The 10,898-nt window shown below is 44.6% G+C and overlaps 1 long non-coding RNA gene across 2 annotated transcripts; it reads left to right on the top strand.

Moving 5' to 3' along the window:
- The first annotated feature begins 3,494 nt into the window (after positions 1 to 3,494).
- On the top strand, positions 3,495 to 10,051 carry LOC140470558 (uncharacterized). Of its 2 annotated transcripts, none has more exons than XR_011956517.1 (3): positions 3,495 to 3,551; positions 9,836 to 9,878; positions 9,971 to 10,051. It is a non-coding gene; the product is annotated as an uncharacterized lncRNA (long non-coding RNA). The 2 variants fall into 2 exon arrangements; XR_011956516.1 differs by lacking the exon at positions 3,495 to 3,551 and adding an exon at positions 6,144 to 6,311.
- The last annotated feature ends 847 nt before the right edge of the window (positions 10,052 to 10,898 follow it).

Raw genomic sequence — 10,898 nt, forward strand, 5'->3', positions numbered from 1 at the left:
AAGGTGTTTTTCCTGGGGTAGTGGTGTCCAGAAGTAGAGGGCATTGCTTTAGGGTAAACGGGGAAAAATTTCAAAGGGGCCTAAAGACCAACTCTTTAATGCAGTGGGTGGAATGAGCTGACAGAGGAAGTGGTGGAGGCTGATACAATTAAAACATGTTAAAGGCCTCTAAATAGATAAAAGATATGATTAGGAAGCGTTTACAGGGATATGGGCCAAGTAGTTGCACATGGGAGTAGATTAGGTTTGGATATTTGGTTGGCATGGATGAGTTAGACCAAAGGGTCTGTGTCGGTGCTTTACATCTCTATGACTGTGGGATCACAACAGCTAATATTGCTCTGATTCACCTCTGGGCTCCCTCATGGCCACTTTGTCAAAATCTAGCTTCCTCAGTCTTGAACAGGAGGTGTATTTTTGGTCTAATTAGTATTTTACTATTACTTTAACAGAGATTCTTGTAAATTAATTTTTCACTGCTGCCCAGCCCCTGCTCTATTATCAGATTATTTTTTTCTAGAAAATCTTTGACAGTCAAGAATTCTTTTTTCCAATAAGCAAGTGTATGTTCCTTCCATTTCTGACTATCAAATTCTGCACCATTTTCATTCCCTGTAATCCATTTTGCACTCCCTGAAACATCAACTGTGTTTCTCCTTCCAGAGAAACCAGTGATTAATGTCAAAGCCCTGTTGCCTGTGGAGAGGGTGATGTTTGACTTTCTTGTACAGCTGCAGTTTGTGTGGTGAAGGTACTCCCACAATGTGGTTGGGTAAGAGACATTACAGATTACTCATTCAGCAACAGTGATGATTTGAAGATAATGTCCAAATCAAGAACATGCTTCCAATTTCACAAAAATATTATTGGGAACTTTAGACATGAGGCCAGAGAAGGATGATATTTGGTCAGGTGAACAAAAGCATTGCCAAATGAGCAGGTTTTGAGGAAAGTCTGAAAGGAGGAAAGCAGATCTGTGAGGTTTTGACTGCGAATTTCAGACCTTGTTGCTTTAGCAACTGTAGAAACAGCCACACAGGTGAAATAATGATTTAACAAATCATTGGGAGTCTTGAACAGAATGGGTTGTCGAGGTCTCAAAGGGTGTGTGATGCAGTGAGCTAGGAATTAAATCAAGGCTGAGAATTTTAAATTGGAGTATGTGGGCCGGGTGCTGGCAGGTGAGACGAGATTGGGATATCTGGTTGGCATGGATGGGTTGGAACGAAGGGTCTGTTTCCATGCTGTACATCTCTATGGCTCTATGTTGTTGCTTATGAATAGGAGCCTTTTTATTGATCAACAATGTTTGGTACAAGGGAGTACTTGGGCAGCAGAGACTTAGGTTTTCTTGAGATTTCAGGGAGGTTGAATGTGGGAAGCTGGCCAGGAGTGTGTTTGGATAATGAAGTCTGGAGATAACACTAGATGGATGAGAGTATATGAGCTGAGATGAGGGTGGAATCAGCTAGAAATAGTGGTCTTGGACTGGGACTGAGCTATCACACTCTCCTCACCTCTTGGATTCAGCTGGTTGTCAGGTTGTGAATCAGGGCAGTATCACAATTGGGAGCTGAGTGGCCCTGGTGGAACCTAAAATGAGTGTCACTCAGCTGCTGGTTGATAGCCCTGTTGATGACGACTTCCATCACTTTACTGCTGATCGAGTGTGGACTGACAGAAAGAAATTGTCTGGGTTGGATTGCCCTTTGTCTTTGTGTTGAACATGCCTGTTCCACATTGTCGGTAGATGCCAGTGCTGGAGGGGTACTTGGCTTGGTGGGTGGCAAGTTCTGGAGCACAAGATATCAGTATTATTGCCAGAATATTGGCAGGGCCCATAGTCTTTGCACTACTTAACCATTTCTTGATGTTATTCAAACTGAATTGAACTGCTTTAAAACTCATATCTGTGATGTTAGAAACCACTGGAGAAGGCTGAGATGGATCATCCACTTGACACGTCTGGCTGCAAACTGCTGCAAATACTGTCATCTTATCTGGTGCATGGTGTGTGAGGCCCCTCCACCAGTAAGGGTGTGGATATCTGTGATGCTTCCTCCAGTGAGTTGTTTAATTGTCCATCACCGTTCACAGCTGGGTTGGCAGAACTGCAGAGCTCCGATCTGTTCCATTGGATGTAGGATCACTAAGCTCTGTTGCTTGCTGCTGATGCTGTTTGATGTGCAGGTGGTCCTGTTTGGTAGATTCACCAGGTTGGCACTTCATTTTTAAGTGCTGCTCTTGGCATGCCCTCCTTTACTGTACATTTGTGATGGTTGAGAGTGGGATTTACAAACCCATGATAATACAGATTGTGCTGGAGTACAGTTCTGCTGCTGTTGATGTCCCACAGTGCCTCAGAGATACCCAGTTTGAGATCCTACATCTCTTCAAAGTCTGTCCCATTTAGAACGGTGATAGTGTCACTCAACACGATGGAGGTTTTTCTCAACTTTAAGGCAAGACTTTGTCTCCAAAAGGAATGTGTGATGGTCGCTCTTACTGATACTGTCATGGACAGATATATCTGCAGCTAGTCAATTCATAACAATGAGATCAAGTATGTTTTTCCCTCTTGTTGGTTCCCTCACCACCCGCTGCACTCAGTTGAGCAGCTATATCCTTTAGGACCTGACCAGCTCAGTCAGTAATTCTGTTGCAGAGCTCGTCTCGATTGTGGATATCGAAATCCTGTACCCAGAGTATGTTTGACGCCATTTTACTTCCTCAGTGCTTCCTCCAAATATTGTTCAACATGAAGGAGAACTGATTCATCAGCCGAGAGAGGACAGTACGTGGTTATCAGCAGGAGCTGTGAGACTTCCTGGTGTCCGGAGTCAATGCTGAGTACTCCCAGGGCAAATCCTCCCTGCCTGTACACCACTGTACCATCACCTCTGCCTGGTCTGTCCTGCCGGTGGGACAGGACATATCCAGAGATTTTAGGAGAAAGTGAAGACTGCAGATGCTGGAGATCAGAGTCGAGAGTGTGGTGCTGGAAAAGCACAGCAGGTCAGGTGATGAAGGGCTTAGGCTCGAAACGTCGATTCTCCTTCTCCTCGGACGCTGCCTGACCTGTTGTGCTTTTCCTGCACCACACTCTCTATCTAGGGATGGTGATGATGGTGTCTGGTCATTGTCTGTAAGGGTTGATTTTGTGAGTATGATTATGTCAGGCTGTTCCTTGATTGGTCTGTGAGACAGCTCGGCACATTTTGGCACCAAACTCCAGATGTTAGTGAGGAGGACATTGCAGCATTGAGAGGGCTGATTCTGTGGTTGTAATTTCTGGTGCCTTGTTAGATACCAAGTGGTCTATCCAGTTTCATTCCTGTGTTGAGACTTTACAGTGATTATTTCAGTGAACTGGGCCACTGTCAAGTTGGCAGGATTTTTTTCGCCATTGACAATGGTTTCATGGAGATCAGGAGATTCCTAATTCCAGTTTTTTTTTCTTGAATTCAGACTCCACCATCTGCCAAGATGGGATTCGAACCAGGACTTCAGTCATTTGTTTTAATATTCTGGATAAAAGTTAAATACATCAGGTTTGTTCATTCATTTTAAATATCACTTACCCAGGTTTTGTTTCTTTGTGAAACACTGTCCATCATCCTGTCTCCTCCATCCTTCTCTCCAACAACAAGAGTTTGGAGCACATGGAGTTTCTCTGTCACTAAGACTGAGATAATCCGATCTGCTGCTTGCTTCCCTCCCTCCCACTCGCCCGCCGAGCCAAACTGCCTCACGTGGTGTTCCCGGTTTTTGTCCTAAACTGACATCTTTCTCCAATCTCATGTCAAGCCTTATCAGAGCTCACCTTGACCCTTTACCCGAATCTCACTAAACTACAGACTTTCCAACTCTCTTTCCTCCTCCTCCTCTTCAGTCCCCCTCACCAATTCACAGATATTGTTCCTTGTTCTGTCTTTTCTGTTTATGTCCTTCTCTTCCAAAATCCTGCTCCATCTCCATTCTCCAACTCCTTTCTGAATTTCTTGCATTTGGTGTCCTTGGTCCCTCCTGTATCTCACGTACAATGCCAGGAGGTGACATTGTGCAAAAGCACCATGTTGGGTTTCACATGTACACTGACGATGCCCAACTCTTCCTCCCCATCATCCCTCTCCATTACTCCACTGTTACTCAGTTATCAAACTGCTTACCACACTCCCACTACTCGATTAGCTGCAGTTTCCTCCAATGAAACATTGTCACGGCTAAACCCATTACCTTACTGCTGAGCCCCTCCCTCCCACTGGGAACTGTCTAAGGCAGAACTGCACTTTTCACAATATTGCTGTCATATCTGACCCCAAGCTGACCTTCTGATCAGATATATACACAATCACAAACACCAGGAATTCCAATCTCAAACGTTGTTTGTCTCCTCCTCACCCCAGCTCCATTGCTACTGAAACCCCTTACCCGTGTTGGTGTCCCCTTAAACTTGATGAATCTGAAACGGAAGCCTTGATTCCGTGACTGACACAGAATCTGGTTTCGGACTCCCCCATGATGGGAAACATCCTCTCACTATTTATCCTGTCAAACCCCTTAAGAATCTGGTGGTGGGGTTTGATTATAGGTGGTGGAAATGGCAGAGGATGAGGTGTTGTATCTGGGTGGATGGTAAGGACTTAGGGAGGGTTCTATCCTTGCAGTTAGAGGTGTGGATTTCAAAGACAGAGGTGCGGGAAGTGAAGGAGACACATTCAATGGTATTGACCACATGGGAGGGGAAATTGCAGTCCTTGAAAAACTGGGCAATTTGGTATGTTCAGGCGTTACTGGAACACTGCAGTAAGCATGAGACACAGATGTTGGCCACGGCACAGGCTCGTGTGTTAAAGTGGCAGGCAGCTGGAAGCTCAGGGTCTGTTTTTGCAGCAGAACATAGATCATTAGTCGCCATTTCCGCCACCTCCACTGAGATGCTGCCAGACACAGGTTCCTGTTCCCTCCATTAACAGAAATGCACCCCCCCCCCCCAGCCAGATCGTAATCCACTCCTTTGTCTTTCCAAATGTTCTGGTTTCTCTTTGGGTTCTGTCCCTCCCTATTATTTACTCTTTAACCCCTATCTCCTGCAATACAAAGTTCTGCAGGTTAGTTGAATTGGCCAAGATAAATTTCCCATAATGTCCAGGGATGTGTAGGTTAGGTGAATTAGTCAGGAGAAATGTAGAGTAATAGGATAGGGGAATGGGAATGGGTATGGGTCTGGTTGGGATACTCTTCGGTGGAATGCTGTGGACTTTTTGGGCCGAATGGCCTATTTCCACATTGTCAGGATTCTAATTTTCCCAGCTCCCATGGGTTCTGAGGAAGGGCCACTGGACAGATTTCTGTTCCCAGATGCTGCCAGACCTGCTGAGATTTCCCAGCACCTTCTGCTTGTTGTTCCTGATTGACACCATCCATACACCTTCCGGGTTTAATTCAGACAGGGGGAGAATCCCACCACTGACCTCACAATGGGGTCCAGCTGATTGATGGCAGCTTCAGACCAATAGGAAAAGGTGGTGGGAGTGGTGGACCAAGTGGAACCAGCTGGTCATCCAAACAATGGGAGTGAATGAGGGGCGTGGCCAGTGGGATGACACGTCACCAGTAACTCAGTCGATGCAGTGCCATGTGACACGGCCGTTGGTGAATGTGGGAGTCGCAAACAGGGAAGGGGAGAGTGGCCTCAGAGACAGGGAGATAATGAGTCACTTTAGACTGGGAAATTTTAATTACACTCTGTGCGGTTCGTTAGTCTGAATTAGAAACTCTGGGTCCCGTGTTTGCAGCAGATGGGAAAACGGCTGCGGCCCTCACACGGTGACAGGTCCTGGGATATGGTCGCCATCTTTATTCGGGGCAAGGTACAGGTGAGGCACATGTGCATGTCCCCTTCCTAGGATGTGGGGTGCGATTTGAAGAGAGGCATTTACACATCAAGCACATACCAAGAGAAAAGTATGTCTTTACTATTCTTCCTTGCACTGACTGTGAGTTTTGTTTTGTGAACTCATTTCATAGGATATTCAATCAGAATAATTGAGGCTGGGATCTCAAAGCAAATTTTTGCAGTCAATGGAGTCATCAGGATCTGAACATCATTGGCATTTAACTGTGGAAGGAGAAAGGTTTGTTCTGTTTGCGGGAAAATATTTCTAATATTTTTGTTAAGCAGAAAGATGTACAAATTCGTGGTTGGATCACCCTTTGGGTATGTGCTGCCTTCTGGGCCCTGCAGCTGAGGAAGGAGATATTGGCCTGAGAGGGAGCACGTATTTATCCAAACTACACCTCGTCTCTTTGTAAGAACTGTCAGATTTCGATCCAATCACCCACTTCATGATGTTAACCTTTCAACTCTTTATTTTCAATTACCTGCAAACTTCTCATTAAAACTCCTTTTGGACTCAAATTCTAGCACCTTTCCAGGTGGAATGTTCCAGCTTCTGACAACTGTCTGTTCATTCAGAAACTGCTGAGGTCCATGTTGACTCTGGGGTTACAAAGGGCTGAATTGAAAGATGAGGAGCTGTCCCTGAGCTCCCATTGAGATGCATTGGAACAGTACAAGAGGCTGAGGGCAGTGTAGGTGTGAGCAGACAATGAAAATGACAGGGCTGCACTGTGAGGGCTGCTTGGCTCAATGAGAGTGTTTTAGAGTTGGATGTAAACAGTGAGGGGAGACAGGGAGAAGGTGAAACTGAAACTCCGTTTTGGTTCAGGCCATTCAGAAACTCATATGATCCCAATGGGAACAGCCAATTTTTAAGTGATACTTGCGGAGTATTTCTTAACAGTTTTTAAAGTATAACATAACAGGTGAAGTAAAGATTGGTGCTTTTGATTTTAATAGAAATGTTTGTGTGAAGGAAGGTTGCTAGTTCCATTAAATTCTCTTAATGGGTGTAACTAAATGAATAAAGAGAGACATTGAGATAGGAGCCCTCAGACCCGTGGTGTGCTCCTTTTGCACAATGTGGGAAATAAGGGAAGCTTCCACTATCTCTGACGGCTATGTATGCAGGAAGTGGACCCACCTGCAGCTACTGGGAAACTGCTTTTCAGAGCTGGAGCTGAGAGTGGACTCACTGTGGAGCATCTGCAATACTGAGAATGTTATGGACAGCACATTTAGTGAGTTAGTCACACTGCAGGTGAGGGTTACACAGGCAGAAAGGGAATGGGTGACCATCAGATCAAGAAAATAGACAGGAAGGGAGTGCAGGAGTCCCCAGTGGTTTTCCCCTTCTCAAACAGTTACAGATATACCACTTGGGATTCTGTTGGGAGGTTACGGGTGGGGTAGCCTCTCGGGAAATCAGCAACAGTCAGGTTCATGACACCACAGAAAGGTCTGCTGTACAGAGCGGGAGGAAAGAGAGTGGCAGGGCTAAAGTGACAGGGGATTCAATAGTCGGTGCACAGACAGGCACTTCTATGGCCACAGACATGAATCCAGGATGGTATGTTACCTCCCTGGTGCCAGGATCCGCAATAGCTTGGATAGGCTATCGGACATTGTGGAGCTGGTGGGTAAACAGCCCATGGTGGTGGAATCTTCTCACTATGAAGACCATGGATCATTTACATACTCCACTGCTTCCCACTCCTATCTGCTTCGAAAAGAGGATCACAGAGAAACACGGAATAAAATGGGGTCATAGTCTCTGGTATAAAACTGTTTAACACAGTGCCCCCATCTTATCCATACTGGTCATCAAGCACACATACTCTGTATGATCATTTCATACCTTTTTGATATTAGAATAGATGATACATGATTAGTTAATGTTTTGATGAGGAAAATGAGCAGAGAGGTTTAGTAATAATTTCTGGAGCTCAGGGTGCATGAATCTGAATTACAAATGGGCTATCCTCAAGGCTGGAATTAGAGAAAGGCACTTAGCACAGAGATTTGTGGGGCTCGAGGAGATTATAAATACAAGGAGGATTGTGAGAATGGATGATGTTACAGAGACAGATGTTTTGTGATACATAGATTGTGAGGATTCTGAGGCTGGAGAGGAATTACAGAGATAAGGAAGAGTTGTGAAGCTGATGAAGTGACAGTGATAGAGAGAGTTGTGAGCATGGAGCAATTTACAGAGACACCGCGAGTTAGAGTCTTAAAGTTATTCAGCATGGAAACACACCCTGTGGTCTAACCAATCCATGTCGACTATAATTCCAAACGAAACTAACTGCACCTGCCTCCAAATATTTCCTATTTATGAACTTTTGCCCATGGTCTTTTAAAGATTGTAATTGTATTCACAGCTCCCATTTCCCCTTGCAGTTCATTCCACAAATGCAAAAATATCCTCATATCGATTAGGATATCTATAAAATATCTATAAAACATCCTAAAATCGATTTAAAACCTTTCTCATCTCTCTTCAAAATGTGTGCACCCGAGTCTTCAATCCCCCTGCGACCCCCCGGGCATTCATTTTATCTACATTCTCCGTGATTTTATAAACCTCTCATAAGTTCACCCCTCAACCTCCTATACTCCAGTGACAGAAATCTCAGCCTATCCAGCCACTCCTTCAACACCACCCCTCCATTCATGGCAACATCCTGGGAAATATCTTCTGAACCTTCTCTAATAACATCCTTCCTATAACGGGGAACCAGAACTGGACGCAGTATTGCAGAAAAGGCCTCACCAGCATCCTGTACAGCCTCAATATTACGTCCCAACTCCTCTACCTAAAGGTCTGAGCAATGAAGGTAGGTGTGCTAAATACCTTCTGAACCACCCTGTCTACATATGACACAAGACCTGAAACACTCGGTCTGTTTGTTCTTTGTCACTACTCAAGGCCTTACTTTTAATTAGTGAAATTAATTAATGAGGCTAAAGGCGATGTCTGTTTTATCAAAATTTAATATCTTACATTTATTCAAATTAAACTCCATCTGCCCCTCTTCAGCCCATTCACCCAATTGATCAAGATCCCTTTGTAATCATAAATAACCTTTGTTACTGTCCACTTTAACAGTTTTGATGTCACCCGCAAACAAAAATGGACCCAGCACCGATTCCTGTAGAACACTACTGTTCACGGGCCTCCAGTCTGAAAAGCAACCCTCCACTATTACACTCTGTTTCCTACCGTTAAGCTAGTTTTGTATCCAGTTGGCAAGCTCTTCCTGAATCCCATATGATCAAACTTTGCAAATTGGTCTCCCATGCAGAACCTTGTGAAAGGCTTTACTAAAGTCCAAATAAACAATGTCTAACACTCTGCCCTTGTCGATCTTCTTGGTTACTACCTTAAAAAGCTCAATCAAGTCTGTGAGACACCCTCTTGTGTAACCATGTTGACTGTCCCTAATCATTCCTTAACTCTCCAAATACATGTAAACCCAATCCTTCTGAATGACCTCCAACAGGTCACCCACCACTGAAGTCAGACTCCGAGGTCTACAGTTCCTAGGCTTCTCCTTCTATCCCTTCACAAACAAAGGTACAACATTAGCCACTCTCCAGTCATCAGGTAGCTCACCCGTAGTTATCGATTATACAAATATTTCTCCATGGTGCCCACAATTTCCTCCCACCCAAACTGTTCCCATCCTATCACTTCAGTCACTTGCCCTGTCTGATCAGCCAAGAAAAGGTCAGGTGTTGCTTGCTTTCTGATAGGAACATTTACATATTGATAAAGAACATTTTCTTGGACTCGTTTAACAAATTCTTTCCCAACCAAACCTTTCACACTGTGGTAGTCCCAGTCAATGTTTGCAAAATTGAATCATCTACTATTACCACCTTATTATTCTGACTTGATATCTGAGATCTCTTTGTATGTTCCTTTAGTTCACTCTGATTATTGCGGCGTCTATAGTGCCATCCGACCAAGGTGATCATTTTTTAAATTTTGAAAACACAATTTTATTTTTAAAAAGCGCTCCTCCGCGATTTAAAAATAAAGCTTTTTGTTTATTCACTCAGTTGATGTGGGTGTTTACCCTGAGGGCAGTTGAGAGTTAACTACATTGCTGTGGGTCTGGAGTCACTTGTCGGCCTGACCAGGTGAGGATGACAGTTTCTTTCCCTAAAGGACATTAATGAATCAGATGGGTGTTTTCGAACAATCGACAATAGTTTCATGGTCATCATTAGCCTTTTCATTCTCGATTATATTGAATTGCGATGCCACCATCAGCCATGTTGGGATTCTAAACCTAATCCTCGGAATATTACATATATTACTCGTCTATCAAGAATACCATCTGGCCATTACCTCCCTTTTTAGCAGAGTTTTAAAAAAACATTCCCTCATTCTACAGGTATAATTTGTGATAAAATACTCAAATGTCCATGTGTCGGCCTCTTCAAAAGGTCACTCAACAGAAATCTGTTTGGGGGGAAAATATTTCACTTTTTTGGGGTTTTTTTTATTTTACATTTTTGAGGTAAAAGAAACAAAAATGAATCCAAATAAAAATCTTACATCACGGACATGTAATTTCTGAAGCTGGAGGGGGATTACAGGGACGCTGAGAGTAGTGTGGCTGGAGGGGGATTACGGAGACAGGGAGGGTGGTGAGGCTGGAGGGGGATTACAGAGACAGGGAGGGTGGTGAGGCTGGAGGGGGATTACAGAGACAGGGAGGATGGTGAGGCTGGAGGGGGAATTACAGAGACAGGGAGGGTGGTGAGGCTGGAGGGGGAATTACAGAGACAGGGAGGGTGGTGAGGCTGGAGGGAGATGACAGAGACAGGGAGGGTGGTGAGGCTGGAGGGGGATTACAGAGACACTGAGGGTGGTGAGGCTGGAGGGGGATTACAGAGACAGGGAGAGTGGTGAGGCTGGAGGGGGATTACAGAGACAGGGAGGGTGGTGAGGCTGGAGGGGGATTACAGAGACAGGGAGGGT

This window comes from Chiloscyllium punctatum, chromosome 52, assembly GCF_047496795.1.
Source record: "Chiloscyllium punctatum isolate Juve2018m chromosome 52, sChiPun1.3, whole genome shotgun sequence".
NCBI lineage: Eukaryota > Metazoa > Chordata > Chondrichthyes > Orectolobiformes > Hemiscylliidae > Chiloscyllium > Chiloscyllium punctatum.